Source organism: Haemaphysalis longicornis, unplaced genomic scaffold, assembly GCF_048455015.1.
Source record: "Haemaphysalis longicornis isolate Haplotype H1 unplaced genomic scaffold, Haemaphysalis longicornis Haplotype H1 scaffold_2, whole genome shotgun sequence".
In the NCBI taxonomy this organism is placed as follows: Eukaryota; Metazoa; Arthropoda; class Arachnida; order Ixodida; family Ixodidae; genus Haemaphysalis; species Haemaphysalis longicornis.
Genome location: NW_027526295.1, coordinates 136,893,625 through 136,915,095, shown reverse-complemented (window position 1 = coordinate 136,915,095; position 21,471 = coordinate 136,893,625). Strand labels below are relative to the sequence as shown.

Here is a 21,471-nt window from a genome sequence, read left to right as displayed (position 1 = left end):
TAGTAGCAGTAGCAGTAGTAGCAGTAGCAGGAGCAGTAGCAGTAGAAGTAGTAGTAGTGGCAGTTTATTTGGAATCACGGAAACCGCCGTGGATAGTGGTCAGGCTGGCTGGTGACTCGCTGTCGCTTAACACGTGACTGAGGCTCGCTGGTGACTTGTACAAAATGTAGTAGCACGCCAATGATCACGTAGTATTCTTGAAATATTAAATAAAGGCGTTGAAACGACGCAACCCAGTTCCTAAGTCATCGAATTGTTCACGATTGACCCCTTTAAAATGTCGTATAAATGTAAATAATTTTACTTCACTTTATTCCAAACTTCCACTTGTTCCTGTGGTTGCTTTTTTTGGCTATTATCACAGTTATTTCTTTTTCGCTCACACATCTTCTTGGTGTACGTTTTGCGAACTTTTCTTCCGTCACACAATGCAAGGAAGACCTCTTCGCACACCCGTGTCACCCTGCCAACTTCTCCTTTTTTATGTTGCTTCACCCAAATACTGCAAAAGGGCAGGGGTTTGATAGACTTTTTCTCCGCAATACCAGCACCTGAAGGCGTTTCTGCAAAAATAAGGACACAAAAAAAGATACCTGTAGTGCACGTCACATCTACAAGCATTTGACCGGCAAAAAAGAATTATCCGAGAGTCTGGTAAGCAGAAGCGGATAATTGAGGCCTGTTTCTGAGTAGCCTCAGAAATGTTTAGGATATAGTTCTGGTGCCGTAAGAACGAACGCAAGCTAGTCACAACAAACAAGTGTTTTGTCGGAATTCCGATGTATATATCGAATAAATGAACTGGAACGACCGTACCCATTAGGTTACAGGATAATGTGGCGTATATCAAAACAAAAACACCCCCAAGGAAGACAGGAGGTTGGCGACGTCTATTCTCCATTATAACATAGAGAATTATTTCTGCAAATTTCAACGCTCGCTAAGCTGCACTGTCGCTGTGAGTGCTAGGAAGAAATAGCGCACCAAGTAAAAACAGACAAGTCAATTGCTCTGTTGTGCCGCGAATCATTGCCGTAAGTCCCGCGTTTTAACCAGCCACAAAACAAATACGAAACTCAAACAAACAGTGACACATTCAACCTCTTTTCTTATTATTAAAACAAGATGAAACACAGCAGCATAAACACGCCAAAGCACTTCTGCAAATCGCGCGACATCTTTTGTCACTCACCGACCACTGTGTTGTTGAAAGAGACGAGTTCTACCACAGAACAATGTTTGCCTGTGAACAGAAATCTTCGTGCGAAAACAGGACCCTGTGCTGAAAAAGAACGGAAACAAACATAGGTTTCAAATCTACTTTCAAAACCACCGCGAGTAGAAAACTACAGGATGCGTTAACATATCGGGGCAAGACAATGTACCCTTCGTCAAATATTACCCGCCGATTAGAATAGTACAAGGAATATTGTACAAATAGGGGCCCAGTGTACCCCGTATCAGGCCTAGATAATCTTCCCTTCATCAAATATTAACCTATTAGAAAATCACAAAGAAAAATCTAGGGGAACACCGACAATACACCGTAATAGGCAAGGTACAATTTAGTTACGCACTTATTATCATCTGCCTTCATCGCCCATACACATAATAAGTAAAGAAACCCAGCCTCAACCCCAATTCATTCGTCGAATCAAAAGAAATGCATTCCTAGAATGACTTCCACTTGCTAAGTCGGTCACAGCAGTTTCCATTGGCTTGGAGATACGTAAAACGTGGTACTTCTCGTTAACGTTAGAAGGTGAGCGGTATAGGCGTACGGGAAAAATTATTATACGAGGCTGTAATGATGCCCTCGCCGGCATACGTTATATCCAAGAAGCACCACGCTCAAACAGCACAAAAGAAAAAAAAGCTTTTTAGTGCTGCGTACGAAAGCTTTTTAGTTCTTTTAGCTCGGCGTTTGCGACGTTTTCGCTCGTCGTATTAAACGTTTCTCTGGTGGATGGCTGGTTCAAAGTGACCTGAGTGCAATGGGCATTCTATGCACTTAAGACATAAATAAGACAATCGTGACACGCCAATCACCGTTGTTGAATTCCAGCAGAAATTCTCGTTCGTGTAAGAAGAGTTTGAGCAGAAGGGTAGTTGTGATGTCTTACCAATATTGGGCCCCTTTTTTCTCTCAAAATTGTCGCTTTTTTCTGTAGTGTTCCAATAATCGTATCGTCCTGGTTCTTCCGAGTAGAACTGCAAGTGTTCCTTGAAGCTGTGCCTGTAAAAACATTCAGTCAGAAAAGGGGGCTTAAATACCTATAAACAATATCTGCCAACTAATTCGTCGCACAACACTGCGCAGACATACCCTCTCCTAGACTATCTCACTACACAATTAAATATGGCATCAACATATTTCTTCAAGTGTGAAGTACAGATGTACCTGGCAATTCCCGCAAATGTTGAATGAGTCGTAAATAATGCTACCATTTTTGCCAACCAGAAAGATTATCATTTCTATTGCACGCACTCGATATAAATTAATTATGGAGCTCAGAAACATAGTGACACTAAATTAAGACAAATGGTTCTTGTACAAAACGGCATCCTCTTTGAGCATAAATGATGAACCCGCAAAAGCCCTCTTTTCAAGCGTATATATTTTACGCACTTCTGTTGGTAAGCTAATAACATTTTTTAAGGTATGAGCCTCTTTGTGGATATACGGCTCAACAGGAGCCATTTTCTTTTTTGCCAAGGTCTCTCAACTCCGGCGAGTTATGCCCTTACGTTTTTTAGAGGGGGCTACTACCACTGCGACCAGTACCGCGAAAAAGAATCGAGGGTTTTCATGCAGAGAAATTCACTCCTTGAAACATTTGTCTGCTATATGAAAACAATGGAGATTGAGCGCCCTTTTAACAGCATACCTGTTCAAGCTTTAATTCCGCCCTGGAGAGTCACGAGAAAACTCCGCCTAGCCGAGCGCCCCTGAGCGTGCGCCTCGTGAGGAGGGCCCGACGCCGTCCAGGCTTACGTGGGCCTGCGCCACGTGCGGAGCTCACACACAAAAAAAAACAGAAAAATGCCTAGGGCACGTGACCATGCGCCTCGTGAAGACTGGTCGGCGCCGGGCAGCTTGACCTCCCAGAACACTCTGCCCAGCTTTCGTGGCATGATCTATCGGGCACTGTTTTTCTCGCCAGTTCACGTGCGTTCGCGCCTCAAGTGGGAAGCACTGACGCCGAGTGCGCGCTACAGACACCGAGTTCGCGAAGACAGTTGCCGCGTGCTCTAGTGCGTGCTAAAGCGGTGCATTTTGGGAGAGATGTTAAAGCCTGCTAGCAAAACGACCTAGCTCTGCCAGTAATGGAGAAATTTCACCGGCAAGTTCACAAATACATGCTAGGTGCAGCAGCCGGGTCTCCGACGAAGGGAAGACGGCCGCCAGCTCTGCTGTTTCTCCAGCCTTGCACCACTAGAACTAGCTGCGGCATTTTGTTGATCGTTTTTGAGAGAACCGATTCGTAAAATCACTCCTTTGGTGCGCTAGGATGCTACGACCAGCAGACGCGGTTGTGTGAGATAATGTTAATATATAAAAACGGTAAGTCACCTCTGTTTTATACCTCACTGGCACGGGACAGCACTGTTCCCAGTCGAGTGAATTTCGATCAAACGTTGCCTACCCAAGAGTCGTCAATCATGAAATACTCTCCTTTCGTAAGTATAAGAGTATCATCAATCGTAAAAGCACATTCAGATGTAATCAGCAAACGCTTTCCGGGAATATCACTGATAAGAAAACGCGCCATATTATTTGAGACTTTCGTGGTCGCCTGCTCAATGCTCAAAATTTTTTTTCAACTGTAAGCGACTGATATTGAAATAAAACCAACATATACAAAAATTTGCTCACCATTTAGAGTTTGTGAGATTCAAGTATTCAAGCTTCACAGTAACACGCCGGGTATGTAGGCACTTATGCACTGTTCTAAGCCTCCAACAGGCCGTTGTTCCATTAGTGAGGTCATAATCTTGCCAGACGTCATGCACCATCTGTCCAGGGCGCAGAAACTGCAATGAAAGTTTTTGAAATATGAATTGATACGCTGAGATCCCGCAAGAGAATTATCACGTGTTCTTATTCTGGCTTAAGGGCGACGCGCGGGCATAAAAACATGACAGCACTACGCAAACGTTCTTGCGTAGAAACTATACTTTTTACCCAGTACTAAAATAACACAGCAGCTTCTTTACACATTCAGTCAAGGAACATGTATAGGAATAGAGATAAAACCAGAAATAAACGAGAAACTTTCAGATGCAGTAGAAATTTATCCGTTTGACTGGCCTTGGTAATTCGAATGTACATAATATATACAAAGAGGAAAATCTCAAACAGAAAAAAAAACAAGGCAAAACTATGTTTCTTGTGTTGGTCATATGCTGTGATGTGTACAGTGGTGATGGCAGCGGATAATGACTTAACACCGCCATGAAATTACATTAAAAAAATTTTGTCAAAATCACTAATGCGTACGGATAACATGAGACTCGTACATTAACTGTCCTTAGCGCCGTGATAGCCTAGTGCTGCATCTAAAGTGTTTTACATTGCTTTTATAAATTACTAGACTTCATCGCTGAGAGGCAGCTATTCCTCTGCCTCTGCGCCCACAGGTCCGTACGCACACTTCTTCCTGAGGGCTCTTTCATTCAAGGTTTTCTGCCGTGTCTATAAGTAGTAATATAATGAAAACCCGAAACCTACCACCAACTTAAAATATGTAACCTTACACGAAGCAGCGTGTGCTATTTATCATGACATTATGTTACGCCGGGCTATAAAAGAGAACATGATTTCTGAAAAGACATACGAAAAGAAGTACCACTTAAGATTTCGTTTTCTTTAAGCACAAAATTTGAATCCACAAGTTTTAGTGTTTTTGAGCGCTTGCCGAATTTCGATTTAAATAAATCCCGTTACATCAAAACAAAATTGCGATGTTGGCTGTCATCCACCGTTCAGCCTTATAAATCCTTAAAAAAGTCTATGTAAATTAGTCTCCAATGTGGGTTGCGTGTGGCAAAGCTGCGGGCTGCAGTATCCCTCACGGGGATACTGTTTTTGTAGACAACGTACTCGGCGCGAAACGAAGGACAACAAAAAGACTTGAGTTGTAATGGTGAATATACTAAATTCTTAAATCCTGCAAGCCTTGTTACTTACGACATATGTGCTCCACTGGTATGCATGCCATAAACAGTAGTTTCGAAATTGTATTTAAATCTCTGATGAAATTAACTAGTGTAGTACGTTCAAGATGTGGACTAATTATTCATGCGTATCAGGTGACATTTGACCGTACAAGGTAACTGTCAGCCGTTCATGGACACCGAGCTAAAGGTTCAACAGATATCAGAAAGATAAAAAATAGACCTCCTTGCGACCACACCGGAACTCATCGTTATAGTTAGATTTTCAGTCTCGATGGCCAGGCAGTCTTTTTTCAACAGAAACCGAGAGCAACGAGACTCAAACTTCATTGCAACTCAAACTTTTTCTTCGTAGAAATTTTTTTTTTGGGGGGGGGGGGGGGGCTGGAGAGAGGGGATTTTAGCAGTTCTGCCCAAACGCATGAGCGAGTTGTAACAATATGACTGAAGTTTATCCTGTATTCCAGCTCCGTATTCTCTACACGATCTGTTCGAGAACTTGGCATGACGCCACCACTTGTGTTCAGTTAGTTGGGTTACGTAGAAGTTACAAATAAGACATCGGTTTCAATCACAAACAATTACTGCTGCATCCGCCGTTGCTAATTTTATAAACCGATTCGAAACCATGAACTGACGGCCACGTCTTCAAGTAGCCCCCTTTTACCTTTTTCTTCAATCTCCGCCACCGCATTATATAAATTTAATCAAATGTTGAGTAAGTTTGTTATCCACGAGTGTAAATTTCCTCGGTATTCATATGTACCTAGAAATCCACAAAGTTCAAATCACCCAGAATAAGTCTCAACCCATTTTCTGGTAGCACAAACAAATGTTACAACGGTGTAAGTCAGTCGTAAAGTCAGTCACCAGACGCCACCCCGCCTTGCTTGTGAAAAGATGGATTCCCGCCACCCTGTCTAGATGTGCGGTTAGATTCGTCGCAGCGTCTCGTCCCGTCGTTCCCCATGACGGAGAGCCCGCAGGGCTAGCGTGGCTCGTCGCGACGGAAGCGGCTCCCATCGAGTTAGGGGAATTCGCCGGCGCGAGAACTAGTGGAGTTAATCGCCGTGGCAGGCTCGACGGACACTGCGCATCAGCCCAAGTACTTAGGGTACCGCTTTCGAGCCAGAATGGACAAGTTTCTTTGACAATCACCTTTGTGCTAATCATTCCGCAACAGTAGGGTTGAGTTATGCAGTGCGTCTGCGCTACACCCCCCCCCCCCCCCCCCCGTCCTCCTCCTCAAGAGTCGCAGTGCGTTTCAACCGCCACGTGCTTGTTCGCTTCCGCATGAAACGTGCAGGCTTTTAAAGACGGTAGCCTTTCTTGGACTACTTAAACACAGAAAGTTTGGCCTGTCTTATGTCTGTCTGTCTGTAACTCAATTCAGTCACCCGGCCTAAGTAAAATGCTTACTGCGCAACAGTCTTATATACTCACAGCCACATGTAAACGTCTAAACCCGGTTTATATGGTCATACTTGTCAACTTTGTTGGACAAGAACAAGACATTACGCAAATATAAGACAGGAAATTAGTACACAAGGGATATTTAGTGTTCCTTTATTAAAAAATTCCTGGATGCTTGGTTTTTCAACACCAAATGATATTCTACATGTACTGCAGAAAACCGCCGCCAGCTGTTGCCCTCGCCACCTCCTGGCAGCATGTGAGAAATCACGCGGAAACAGCAAAGAATGGTTCCACTAGCTAGGTTTCACATTCTGCTTGGAACGCGCGTGGAGCATGGCCACGCGATTCTATAAACCTTTAAGTCGGCTGCCTTCATCCACGCGCGTCTCCGCCGTACTGCAGCGCTGGCATCGAGGAACCCCGCCAGTAGCAGTCGAACGCGGTAAATTCAAATCGTCTTGAGAAAACCTTTAGTGTGCTTACCTTGGGATGAGCGCGACGGAACAGGAACAGCATGAGTGGAGAGCGGGAATGCTAGGGGAGCATTTTGGGGGCAAATGTCTACAAAGAATATCATCTTTTGACGACATTTGCAACGAAAGGAGCGGATACGCTGCCAATTGTTTTGTGGCCCGTGAGCGGTGGCGGGTAAATAATTGCTCGGCAGCCGACTGTGAGCGACAGCTGTCCGTGTGACGTTCGCCCCTTCCCTATATAGAGAAAGCTGGAGACATGTAACAGGGCGAAATAGATAACGAGGTTTTATAAGGGCGAACTTTGAAAACAAGAGAGGAGTTTTTGTATGAGCATTCAAGCTACGCCGATCCCGAAGAGAAGTAGACAAATGGGGTCTCGACAGTAGAAAACAAGTTTGGTGTGGCTGCTCACCGGGCAGCGCATTCACGTTACATATCCCGTAGGGACTAAGAGCGCATTGCTTCATCTAGAAGAACGTTTGACCATATATCCATGGTATCTTTACGCCTAGACCAAGCAATAACGGGCCTACTGGTCTCGTGGTCCAAAGGTTCCGCTCCTACCTACCAATTGTACGTACCAGGTTCAAATAATGCCGCAGGTGCCGAATCTTTTTAAATTGTTTCCTTTAGACGAAACCTTTTTTCATAACACGTGTTATCTGTTTATGGCACATTTGTGCACACTAAACAACGTTTCAGCATAATTTGTTTCCTTTGCGTCAGTTCCATCTCTTGTTTGGTACCTTTCTTTTCTTGTGGGGTTTAACGTGCCGACACGTCACAGGCGATGAAACACGCCGTAGTGGAGGGCTCCGGATTAATTTTGACCCCCTCTGGATCTTTATCATGCGCCAAACTCTCGAACACGGGCGTTTTTGCTTTTCGCATTCATCAGCAAAGCGGCCGCCGCGGCCGGGAATCGAATCCGCGTCCTCGTGTTCAGCAGCAGAATGCTTCAGCCACTGAGCCACAACGGCGGGTGTTTTGTACGTTTCACTGTCTTGTTATTATTTAAGTGGGTTTGTGATACTGTTTTGAATGAATTTAGACATTGGCGTGCTTTTATCCATGGCTAGATTGTTTTTGGATGAAATGTTTTTAGTTTGTTTTGTCCCATTTAGGTCAGTTTGAATTGTCCCGTAGCTAGCTGAGAGAACGCCAGCTGCAGTTAACCATATATGAATGAATATTTTTTTAATACTGGCTTTGTTTTACCAGTTTTATGTTGGCTATGCCTGTTATTATATCAATTAGGATGTTATATCAATTATTATATCAATATTATATTATATCAATTAGGATCCTCATTTGGTAAAGTTTCTCTGCTAAACGTACCCCAAGCAGGCGTGGGCTCCTACGGGATATGGATTGCGAATACACGACCGGGCAACCAGACGGATCTCGTTGCAGAAGAAAAAGTCCCGGCCGCTGCCGCTCAAGTGGTTTGGGTACACATGGCGCACAGGAGAGCTACACAGACTTCGAGGCGCTCCGTAACTTCAGTTTGAATTTTTCTTTTATTACTCTTCACATAAAGTTGTTGAGTCCCTTCATCGTATGAAAAAAACATCTGAAGTCCGCCCATTCCAGCACCATCTTCGATATCTTCACCGCCATAAGCCTCCTGGCAAGAAGCCAGCGCGATTGGGTTTCTGATGGACACCAGACTTCCGCGCACATTTACTGAAGGACTTGCACACATTTAGAGATACACTGGTGTCTACACGCCTATTTTCCGACGTGTGTGCACAGATTGTACAGGCACACTGCATTTACAAGCCAAGCAGAACAAGTAAGAAATGTACAAAGCAAAAAATACACTATAACTGACAGAAAACCAAAGATGAAGCGCAGGGAATACTTTTCTCCTAAAGTAATTGGGCAGATTCCCAAATACGCATTATGGAAATGTTTAAAATTGAGGCAAATAAAAATCTAAGGATTGGTTCCTGTTACAGTTGTCTCCTGTTCACATGTCACGATATTCGATATGGCTTTTGTCGCTTCAGAAGTGGTTTCACTCGCGGCGGGCTCGACAGGGCATGGGTGGCCGGTGTAGGCGTGCACAGTGGCCGCTTGAGATTTAAAAGCAGTTCTCGTTCCGTCGGTGACAACTCCAACTTTGAAGTTAGCCTCCTCTGCATAGAAACATTATTGTGGGAAAGCCATGGCTTGTTGACGTAAACACTACCGTTTTCAGCGTGAGAGTGCCTAGCGCCAAACTCTTACGCTTAGACCGCACCGCTGCCACGCTCCTACTTTGTGACGCAATGACTACGTCCCGAAAAAACGAAAGGGAAATGGGAGAGGCAGCTGCCAGCTTTATTTATTCATTTCTCAACAAAGAATATATCGTTTCTCCTCGAAAAAAAGACGGGAGAGCTACGAAACGTATGGTATTTCAGTTAAACCAAAGTTTCATTCAGTCTTTGGTGTTAATGTTCATGGACTATTTTCTAAGCTGATTACTAATATGAAAACTGCTATTTACCCTAATGGTATTAGTTAGTCCACAAATATAAATCCCTCAGTCTCTGTAGGTATTACTGTGCTATCGTTTGTATGGAACCATCCCAAGAGTTCTAAAAGAACTTAGTTACAAGTAACCTATATGTAACAGAAGTTTGCGCCTGACCAAAGCAGAGTAACATTGTCGGTGTCTGTCTCAGCTACATTATGTATTAAAACAGTAAATAAAATCGTGCTACAACACTCCCCTGAGGCACACTGCAAGCCAATTATAAAACAAAGAATACTTGTGATCATGAATGTCCACGCATTGTCGTCTGTTTACGAGTAAACTATTCACCGAAAATATAGCTTATTCACAGATGCCTTTTTGAAAACCTTCTTTAGACGACTTCCCAATTGTTGCTGTAAAAAGCTTTGCTTAACCAAGGAATACGCGTACTGTAAGGGGATACGTTTTTACATTTTCCAGAATATTGTTTCTTTTCGGCGAATAATGCCGTTACAGTACTTTTGGCTTCCCCGAATTCTAATTGAAAATCTTTTGGAATACTATTTTCTGCCGCTACAAGGTTCATTCAACCCTTCTATCACAGCCACACAATGGCTTCGCCCTCAGGCCCGTGTCGGTCATACAGGAGAACGGGTTAGATTTGCGTCAACGGGTAACTTCTTTTGCTTTGCTGTTACTTTAAACTGTCGCGGGGAACTCCATATTGTCGCACAAAAGCCGCAGTGTACGTGTGCAGCCTTGCGATTCAAAAGAACCATTCTATGTCGATAAGTAACAAAAGGATTGAGAATATACCCAAACATCTAAAAACCGTTCACTGGAGCTGTATCAAATAGAAATAATAGTCCCGATGATTAAACTACACGATAACCTCAAATAACTGTGCTTCGTGTAAGCAGGCTGCTTGAATATTATAAGATCACAATATTTCACGAGTTTTTTTTTATCCCCTTTTGCGCGATGTTCTGACTGGCCTACGAAATAGGCCATCTTTATAGCAAAACAGCCACTCTGTCCAATCTCTGCCATAGTCCAGATAGAAAAGAGAGGCTGAGGATGATAACTTTATTTTGCCCAAAACTGGGTGAAAGGAGGAAGGGGAAGTGGGAGCCTTCCTGAATTCCTCCCCCTCAGATGGCTACCTGCAGGCCCTGGGCGCGAGCGGCATTGTCGGCCAGTTGGCTAACTTTGGTCTATTTTTGGTGTCGGAGCTAAGCAAACAGGTCCCCAACTGCTCCGCACTGGTGATTCGTAAGCATGCTCGTAGAGTTGGCGGCTGAGCGTCACAAGCCCAAATCATGTGAGTGAGTGTGGCTCATTGGGTGCACCACTTGCATTCATCATTGTAAAATTCAGGATAAATGTGGCTGAATAGTGCAAGATTGGGGGTTGCATTAGCCTGCAGCTGACGCCAGGCTACATACTGACGTCTCTTGAGCGTGGCATTCGCTGCGGGATATTTCTGGCGCTCCATGCGATAGTGTTGTGTGATATCCAGGTAGGTCACTAGGCTGTCCCTAGCCCCCTGGTCTGTGCCAGCAGCGTCAGGGCATTCCTGGGAGCTGAAACGTCGGGCCACCTCATGTGCTAGGTCGTTACTTGAGAGATAGGCATGGGCCGGTTTCCAGACTATTTAAACGTTACGCATACGACCGGCTTGAACGCAGTGTAAGATGCGTAGGGCTGTATAGAGATCCTGCCAAGTTCGTAACTCTTGAGAGCTTTTTTTAGAGTCGCTCACGATGGTTTTAGCCGTTGTGGAGGCAATGGCACGCGCAATGGCGGCCTCTTCTCCTCCCTCAGCGTGATTAGTGTAAATAGAGGCGTATGCTAGAGAGTTGCCTTTAGCATCTATTGCCACGATGACCATGGCGCGCGTGAAGTGGTACTCAGCAGCGCAACATAGCATACATAAGGGTAATCTCTGAAACCCTGGTTCAGGGAAGACGCTCAAGCGTGACGGCGATCCTGGTGGTGTACCGGGTACATGTTTCTGGGTATGGGGAAACGGAGATGGCCTTTTGAAGTTGAGGAGAGAGTGAAATCTTGGTTCTATGTTAACAAGCGTACGGTGCTTAGTTTTTGTAGTAGAAGGCGTCCTGTGTGATTGCTAGATAATCGCTGGTATTGCGCTGTACGCTGCGCTTCTACGAGTTCCATTAAAGTATAATGAATACCCATAACCATGAAGTGTTTGGTAGATGCTGTGATGGGAATTCCCATGGCCTGTTATAGGCTTTGCGTATTATGCAGACAATTTTACATTGTTCAGCTCTTTTGAGGTACAGGTATGTAGTGACATACGTGATACGCCTTATAATGAAGGCGTTCACTAACCGCATGAGGTTGCGCTCCTTAAGTCCGTGGTGGCGGTGCGCAATTCGGGAAATAAGGCGGCTTAGTTGTAGTAAACTTGCAGAGAGGGCTTTGATGGTGTCCGTATTGTAGCCTGATTGATGAATGCAGAGTCGAAGGACGAACACGTACGCACGGTACGGTGGGGATAACGCGATCTTGTCATGTCAGCTGAATGTCTGGAGTACCTGGACGATGTCGCTTGCCTGAATGACTGTGAAGAAGACGTTAGACGTTTGGACTTTGCGGAGAACACATTAGACTGGGTTCTTCGGCGTAAGCTTCCACTATGTAGACAGCTTGTTGTAGGGGGTCTTGGATGTGCACGTCCCTGCCTCCAGCCGTCCATATTATGATGTCATCCGCGTATAAACTGTGATGTACATGCGGGATAATAGAGAGAAGATGAGGGAGTTTTATCATTCGTACATTGAATAAAAATGGCGATGGGTCTGATCCCTGAGGGGTGCCATGATTACCTAGGGCGATGGTAGCCGATTCTACGCCCCCAACCCCAAGTTCTCACGTGCGGTCCGTAAGAAAGGCCTAATGAACTCGTACGTTTTAGGGCCCACATGGAGGTCTATCAGATTGTTTAAGATCGCATCGTGCCGTACGTGATCAAAAGCTTTAGTTAGGTCGAGAGCCACGATGGCTCTAGTGTCCCCTGCTGAGCATCACTCGGGGTTAGTGATCTGATGTTGAAATTGTAGCGTGACAGCTTGTGCAGAAAGTCGTGGCCGAAAACCGAACACAGACGGTGGAAATAGCCGCCAAGTTTCCATGTAACGATGTAGGGGGGTCAAGACGACGTGCTCTATAAGTTTCCCTACACAGGAGGTCAGCGTGATGGGCCGTAAATTATACATGTGAAGGCTCTTTCTGGGCTTTCGTGTGAGAGTGATCTTGGTTGCCTTCAACTCCGGTGGGAGGGTACCAGAGTCCCAGGAATGGTTCATGTACTGTGTGAGAGCTTTCAGGGATGAGTCATGTAGATTAGGAAGCATTTTGTTCGAAATTTATTCGTTCCGGGGGCGGATTTGCTGCGTAGCCCTCGTGCTGCCACGCGCACTTCTGACACGGTGAGACAACTGTTCAGTTCCGGATTAGGGCTACCGGTGTATTTGGTTAGGGGCTGTGTGGGCTGAGCACACACAAACCGGCGCTGTAATTCCCGCACACTTTCCTTATCGGAGTCGTAACAACTGTGCAGCAGAGCTTTGATATTGTTCCACTGTGTAGTTCTGCGACCTTATGGGTTTAATAAAGAGCCGAAGGTGTTCCATGTCAGCGCAACTGCCATACTATGTTCTATGCGATCGCAAACAACCTTCCAATTTTGCTCGGTTAGCCGGCTTGCATGGGCTTGAGTTTCTTTATGGGACCGAGGCAATCGTTTCCTGTGAGAGCGATTGTGTTTTTGGTGTTATAGTCAGCTCTGTATGCTTGCCCGGAATTACGACATGTGCACTAGACGACTATCAACTTCTGTCAGCCCAGCCTTCTTTGGTATGATTTTGGTTGCCAGATTGAAGTGTTCCTGAAGTTCTGCTACCCATTTCTTGATATCCTTGATGGGGCCACCATACGGTCGGGGACCGCCGAGCGCAGAAGTCGGAACGTATCCTAGTCGGTAATGTACAGCTTTCTGCCACGCTGGAGACGTGGGTGGGCCGCCACTATTGAAGTTTCCACGATGTGATGATCACTGCTTAGGTTTTCGTAACTATTATTCCAGGTGGCTTCTGTGGCATTTTTGGTGAAGGTAAGATCTGGGGTATTATCTCGCGTGACCCTATAGGGACCGGTCACTGTTCAGAGGGCGCGACGAATAAGCACACCCAGAGCCGCCTCGTCGAAGCTTGAGCAAACTTTGGGTCGGTGAGAGCCAGACGCCGGCCGCGCGTTGGTATGTTCGACACCACTCGGTTGTATGATTTTGCAATTTTGCAATTGTTTTTGAAAACTGTCTCGTGCTTGAAAACTGCTCCGGCAAATTGTTTCCCCATGTCTCAAGTGCTTCTGTGCGGTTTCCGGACAATTACGGGGCTGGGCTACCAGTTTAGGCCTGGTGTGCACGAGAAGGGATAGAAATTGTACGTCGCTCGGCACGCGTACGCCGTGAAAGAAATTGACAGCATAGACATCGTTGCGAAGTGTGCATCTCAGCAAGCGAAAAGCGTATCTGCAGCACTTTTATCCAGGTCAGTACCATTTTTTTGTGTATCGCGGCCTAATAAAATGACTCCAGTGTATACAACGGCGCTCCACGACAGCGGCGTGTTTGTGTTGTATTCTCTGTTCGCGCGCCACCACCCTACAGTTACTTTTTCTGTGGCCCTTCTTCAGCTCGGTTGGTGTTGTCACTAACTAACAACGCATTTTAAACGTTATTAGCTGGTGACAAAGTAACCAAAACAAAGTTCCACCCAGTGTGAAATCTGCTGATACAGCGGATCGAGCTGCGCGTTATTTACGAAGATTACGTTTAGTTTAGACTTCTTGTGAGTAATCTTAGAGTCGTCTAAGCGGCGAATTGTGATACAATTTGTTCAGGGCATTCAGAATTCTTCATAAAATTATTTGCTCGTCCTCCCTCTCCTCTGGCTTAAAATATAATAACCTCTACTTTCAGAGTACGCAAATCGCATTGAAGGAGTCAAATAACGCGTGTGAATGCCACCTTGCTTTTGATGTCTTAACACGCTCTAGTTCTAAATACGTGGCCGAACTGTGTACACTTTGGGGAACAAAGTAGGCCAGTAGGCGAGATGCGCCTTCACTTTGCTTTTGGCACCACCTGCGAAGTGTCATGAGCATATTCTTGTGCTGTCTTTTGGCGTCCATTCGGTGCCGTGAATGTCGCTGAAAAAAAGGTTACTGCTGGTAAAACAATAGTGGCAGAAACCTTATAACCTTGTGTTATGCAAAAACTGCAGCATGAGATTCACAAATATCGCAGTCTGCGATGTGCATGGAACACTGAAAGCAAACGTTTTAGTTTAACAGTACTTCGCGCCTTCGCTACAGATAAACGGTAATCGTACGCACAATTTTACTCATTTCACTGACAAAAACTCCCATGGCTTTCTTACTTGCTTGAATATTAGTACTACAGAAATCCATTTCTTTTGATGCTCTTTCTCCCACGGCTGCTGGGGAAACCTGTACAAAACAATGCCAGGCTGCCCTTCGCGATTGTGGCAGTCCTTCACGCAGCAGAAGCTGCGCTGCCAAAATTCTTTCCTGTAGCAGTTTGATCATTTCGAACACTGCAACTTGCCATTATAACTATGTTTCTTAAAAAAACGTCTGCCACACATCGTCGAACCACACGCAGCGCGCATGTTTTCACGTGCGCTGAACGGCCGGTCGCGACATCCACCGGCCCAAAGTTGCTAAGCGGCGGCGACAGGCGGCGCTGCAGTCGCGGGCAAACTTCAGTGTCCGGTGCCTTATTGCCAAGACGAGTAGCATATGTGGGATCAGTGAGAACCGTAAGACCCAATTGTTGTGCTTCTTGCTATAAGATGCGTCCTTTTTGGCGTCCTTGACGTAGCCCCAGGCTGTATGAGGAGAGTTAAATCCCTCAACAACAATCAGTGTGTTAAGCTGCGCAATATCAAGCATCTGCCAAAATATTTTCGCAAAAGAATGTTGCTGGCTTTGGCTACTGTACAAGTTAAGAATAAATAGGCTCTATCCTCCTCGTTTTTTGTTGGATGTGACTTCGGCGAGGACGCATTCAGTATTATCTTCAGTAGGGGGATGATGCATGACCGGTTTGTTACATTTTACACGGGTGCTTAACCACTGATGAAGGTTCGGGGATGGACGGTTACTAAATGAGGCATATCCCGATAATGAAGCAGGATTTCCCCTCCTATTGCAGCGCAATGACTTCTGTTTCGCCAGTGCGATGGCATTAGGATACGTTTGCAGAAGCCCTCGTTTAAATTTGTGCCTTCGATACTTCCATTGCCAGATTTTGTTCTGACTTTCAGTTGTTCTCCGCTCCATTTTCGGTGCCGGGGGTATTCTGTGGTGTCTGATTGTCGACTACTGATGGCCGGTGGTACGTCTTGGTTTTATGCAGGCCGCCGCCTGATGGGCTGTGCCCTACCACGTGGCGCTTTTCTCGGGCGAGAATCCCTCCTCGTGCTGAGATTTGCATGTTGCTGCTTCGTAAACGTTTCGGCAAGTGTGGACAGCATGGCTTCGAGCTTGCACAAGCGGTTATCCCACTTGTCAGCCATTTGTCCCAGATTTTGAGCTTGCTGAGCGTTAGCAACAGGTGCTGCGGCTTTGCGTTTTTCGGGCGAGGCGCCTCGGATGTGGATGCCGTTGCTATAGCCATGGGGTGAGAAACAGCAGGTGTGGTGACTGGTGGGGAGGTTGCTGTTGCGTCTATGAGGGAGGCATCTGGTGTTCTGGCGCGAAGTCGAGCGTTTTCTTGTTTGAGTTCTTTATCTTGAGCCAATATCTCTAGCATTTGTTTTAGTTGCCTGGGTTCACCCTTGATCGTAGCGAGAGGGTCGTGTACTGTGTGGGTAGACGGGGACTGCTTGGTGTGAGAGTGGGACACCTGATTCGCCCAGCTTACCTAAGCATTTTTCTTGCTTCATTGGCCGAAGGGGACCTCGAGCCAATTTCCTTTGTGCTCGTAGCACAGGTCTCAGAGCGGGAGCGTCGTCCGCTCAACGAGGCCACATTAGACATTGTTGCAGCTTTCCGAACTGGTACAGGAAAATTGGGCGTCCCTAACTAGCATTCCCGCGTCTGGTGGTGCCGCAGTACTGCCCGTATTGAAAGAGTCGCGAGACCTTTCATTGGATCCACGGACACGTGGCGACGGTTAACGCCCTCGACGCTGGCTTTCTATGAAGGGCGTCTTGTAGTGTTGGCGGCACTAGCGGTCCCCAGCTAAGTATTTCTTGCCTATCAGGGCACATTTCGGTGAGCAGGCATGACCTGGTGGCGTATCAGTTTTATTGCACGTTCGACGGTACTCACTGGAGGGATGCGGGCACACGTACGCCCTGTACCAGGCCTCGCCGCAGGTCGTGCATACTTCGAGCTTGTTTTTGTGAATAAAGAAGCGATATTCAGCACATCTATAACATACATAAAATGGAAGTCGTCGGCCGTCAAAAACGATGAGGTCTGAGTTTGCCTTCCCAAGCGTCGAGCTTTTTCGTGGAGTAGACCAGGCTGCGGGTGACGTCACATGCTTTATTGCAGTAGGAAATGTTGTGAATTACTCTTTTGCTGTTGTTGTCCGGTGGGTCGGTGTATGCTGTTGCAGTGTGGCAAGAAATAAATGGCTGTTATGGATCAGCTGAGAGATCTGGATGGCCACAGAAAAGTATACTGTAAACGACGATATTGGACGTTGGTATAAACCATTAGCAACTGAAAATGGGAAGGTAGAGGTGATACAGCCGCGTTCAAATGCGGCGTCTCGTATGTTATGCGCAATTTGGTGGTCAGTGGTTCTTTGTATAGGAATGTATCAATGTCACGGACATCGTGCGCGGCGATTCCGCCGAATTTATTAGTGCCTGAGGGATACGTAGAGCCCGACGGAAACATTTTTGCGTCGATCACGTCGCTTTGCAATCGAACGACTGACCGAAGACACAGATCGATAGACTGTAGATATGGAAATAGAGTGTAGAAGGGCCGCCTTCGAAAGTCAACACAGCGGCGTTGCCAAGGAGATATAATTGGAAACAGAGTTTGACACCAGCCTCTGTTGACGCACTGCCTCTGTCGTGCGCCGTCTCTACGGGTGTCGTGACTTTTTTCAGTGACTACGCGCGTTGTAAAATAGAGTCCAGGGCCAATGCAAGTCGGGAAAACATAAAGTGATGGCAATGGAGACGACAATATGCCCATACTGATGACAAACCGAAAGGGCGAGAGGCCCCAAACGCAGCTGCTAAAGCGAGAAAATATAACCACTGAGACGGAATGAGCACTAAGTATGGTTCTGGAGGTGTACGATGGACGGGCGAGCAACGCCGCATTGCGGACCTCGAAAGCGGGAAGAAGGCGTGCGTTTTGCTCTGAGCATCCCGTTTGAGAGTGAAAAGGATGAGACGTTTAGGCACTAATAAATGCGCTACTATGGATCTTCAAACATTTTTACGTTTTTCAGCCCTCTGGAACTTGAGAAAATTTGGCTAATGAGGCAAAATGTGTTTATTCTGCATTGTAATTCAGCCTCAGTCTAGATAATATCGTCGGTGAGTCAATGTAATTATGCGGGAAACATTGATCTCATTTAAGTAGGTGTTGTAAAAACTTCTATCTATTGCTTATGCAACTAGGAGGTAAGCAAAAGAAAGCCTCAATAATTACGCTTTTAGATAGGCTTTCTTTAACCCTATGTGATACCAACGCTTTCAAACAGATATTGTAAATTCCACACGTAGGCAAAACATAAATAACTCACTCAAACATTTCTTTCACATTTTTTTCACAAGCTCATACTCGAAAAGCTCATCTGTACTAGAAATAACTCGTACTCACTCATCACATCCTCATTTGAAATCGTACTCATTCAACTGGTTAGTCCCCACAAGTACTCGTACTCAATGTGTACTCTAAGCACTCATACTCAATATGCATTCATACATTTGAAGTCATCCGTACTCACTTGTACTAGTACTCAATCGGTAGCTACTTTTACTCGTACTGAATCCGTACTCATTTGCACTCGTACACAATGTGTACTCACTCGTGCTCACTCTGTATCCGCTCAGACTTATCTGTACTTGCGCTCAATCTGCACTCACATTTACTCATATTCACAAGTGTTTCTACTAATTTTTCTAGCAATTAACCACTGCACTAAGCCATAGTTAGAGATCATTTCCAGCCTGCCCCAGTTGGTTCTCCCGGTTCTGTTTGCATAATTTTACCTAACTGAAAGATGCAAAAGCTATTCTGGCTACCTATTCTGAAAACGGAGAAATAGTGGCTTCAACGCGCGTTGCACATGCAAGCAGCGTCCCCTTCCCTTCAGTTCGAACAATTTGAACTAAGACACGGCAGAAAAGCCACCCATGCTTGCCCAGGTTTTCACTAGGCAACCACGTGACGAGCGGTTGCCGAGATCTGCAACACCACGTACGAGGGTAAGGAGAGAGCTGCAGACTACCTCCATGTCACTTTATTTTACCTCCTTTTAAGGAGCGTCGCGAAATGCGTGAGACTAGCGCGGGCACCTCGCGGTGAGAGTGCGGGACCAAACTTACCACTTTTTACTAGCGAGTACAGTACTTATTAGTACTACTAGCGAGCGCATGTACCCGTGAGTAGTACTCGCGAGCGTACTGCACTCATGTGCCTATACTCGTGAGTACAGTACTTTCGATTACTGTCATCCCAAGTACATGCACACGCGAGTAGTACCCATGAGTACTGTACTCGCGGGTACATGTACTCACATGTGTACTCACTCGTCATCATACCTACATTTTTGTCTGTGTCTGTACTCAGTCATCGTCGTAGCCAGTTTTTTGTCTGTCTGTGCTCACTCATCGTCGTACTAACTTGTGAGTTTCAGTACAAATGAGTGTGCTTATGAATGAGTACGCCGACCTATGGTAAATTCTTATATTAAATCTTGAATGTTTCGTGGGCCGATAAGTCTTCTAAACAATGCCTAAAATGTACTCTACGGACCGCAGCTACAAGTGGTCTATGAAGCCTCTCGGAAGTGGCACCTCCGGAATTCTTCGAACCACATGGGTCGTCTGGCACAATGATATGTTTTCATCTCAATTAAAAGCACTGCATCTCAAACAAAAACGAACCGTCAATTTGATGTTGAGTAACAAAGTAGCTTGAGTAACACAGTTGAGCAACCTTGACGAGTAACTGACCAAGTGTGTTTCGGGAGGCGTTTGCCCCATGATTTACGATCGCATAATAAGGTTTTACTTACGTGCCAGCCATCAAGACCTCGGTGTCGGCGCTTTGCTTCGTTATAATGAGTCAGCGAAATGAACAAACATAAAATGAGCAGACCGAACCTTAGTTGAAGAGACATGTTTCCGCAAAGTCAGCGCCTCGCCATTGTTCCCGCCTATATTGCAAGAAGGACAATGGATCTTCTATGTGATTTACCCAGGGTACAATGCTTCAATAACAGCGGACGTAAAACGAGCGGCTCACATCTGTCGGAACATTCTCGGTGCCGTCACGATACCTATAAAAAGAATAGCCGGTAAGAAATTCTGTGAGTATGCCTCGGTAGAACAAGCGACTGTAACGCGCTTCAACATTGCACTTAAAATATGGGGCATTCACAGACTTGATGCGAGACTGCACACACGACAAACTTCGGTGCTAGGCAAATAATTGTAGTGGTCATCACAAAGGTTCTTGCCCTGCCTCCTTATCATATATCGATTCTTTTACTTTTCTTGGTACACCCTTTTTTACCCAGTGCAATATACTCGCAAGTCACAGGGCTCTTCAAGCGTTTAATCATATTTCAGAATAATGGTTTTGAACGTTGGGTCAGGATTACCTCGTAGGCTTTGACTTCAACAAGTGGATGTGCTTTACAAACTGATTTTTCAATACGTTTTTCCCGTCAGACAACGCACTCAATCACTGATGGTATCAGTTTGCGCAGCTGCCTTTCTTTCGACTTTACATTAGTTGTGTATTTATTCAGATTGTTTTAAAGTATCCATTCGCACTACGTCATCAGCTTTTGTTCTGGTGAAATACTGGGAATAGATGATTTTCAGCTGTCACGTAAACATTAGCTCTACGAATTGTTTCCACGTTCTGCAGTCCGCGTTTTCCTCGAAATAACAGGCACTTTTTCGCGAGAATTAAAGTTGTAAAATACACTCTTCCAAGTGAAAACCACCCGGCTGCGGTTTTGGTACACGCACAACGGCTTTTCTTCCACAGAAAATAAAAACAGAATATTTTTCATCTCTTTCAAGAAGTTGGGCTTACTATGCAAGAAAAAAAACAGATATTCTGCGAAATATACCAAAGGATGGGTTATTTTTTACAGAGCTATAGAAAAGTTTATTGTTTAGACAGTTCTGGACCGGGCCGTCGTGCCACAGTCTCTTCATTAGAACATGGCGGGTCCGTACCTCTCCAAGTGTCTCTCACGAAACTTAAAACAATAGGCAGCCTCGCGTTCTTGGGTCGACCCAACGAACGGTACGCCCTAACCCGATTTCAGTCAGTGCTACGAGGAAGCGATGCGGGAGCTGTGGTGGAGCGATACGTCTGATGGATAGTCCGCCTAGTAAAGGTGTCGTATAACGGATGGGAAGGGCAGTTGGGTGACTTGCAAGTGAGGCAGGTGATACCGCGCATAACGTGGTATCATTAGTGGGATGTGCCACGAAGTGAACGGATTTTTTCCAGCGATGGCGTCTTTCCTTCCGTTGATTTACCCAATCTTGGAGAGCTCCGACCCGGCACAGGCGTGAGAGCGTCTAGAAACAAAGGCACAAAGTGTACGAGCGAGCCATGAAATATCACAAGAAAGAGGATGAAACGCGGATACCGCTGCTG

The 21,471-nt window shown here is 45.6% G+C and overlaps 1 long non-coding RNA gene across 1 annotated transcript; it reads right to left on the bottom strand.

Annotated features, from left to right (window-relative positions):
* Positions 1-293: 293 nt before the first annotated feature.
* LOC144167419 (uncharacterized) lies at positions 294-20,149 on the bottom strand. The gene is made up of 5 exons (XR_013321991.1): positions 19,865-20,149; positions 3,878-4,035; positions 2,124-2,236; positions 1,193-1,282; positions 294-563 (listed from the first exon to the last, which is right to left on the bottom strand). It is a non-coding gene; the product is annotated as an uncharacterized LOC144167419 (long non-coding RNA).
* Positions 20,150-21,471: the final 1,322 nt, after the last annotated feature.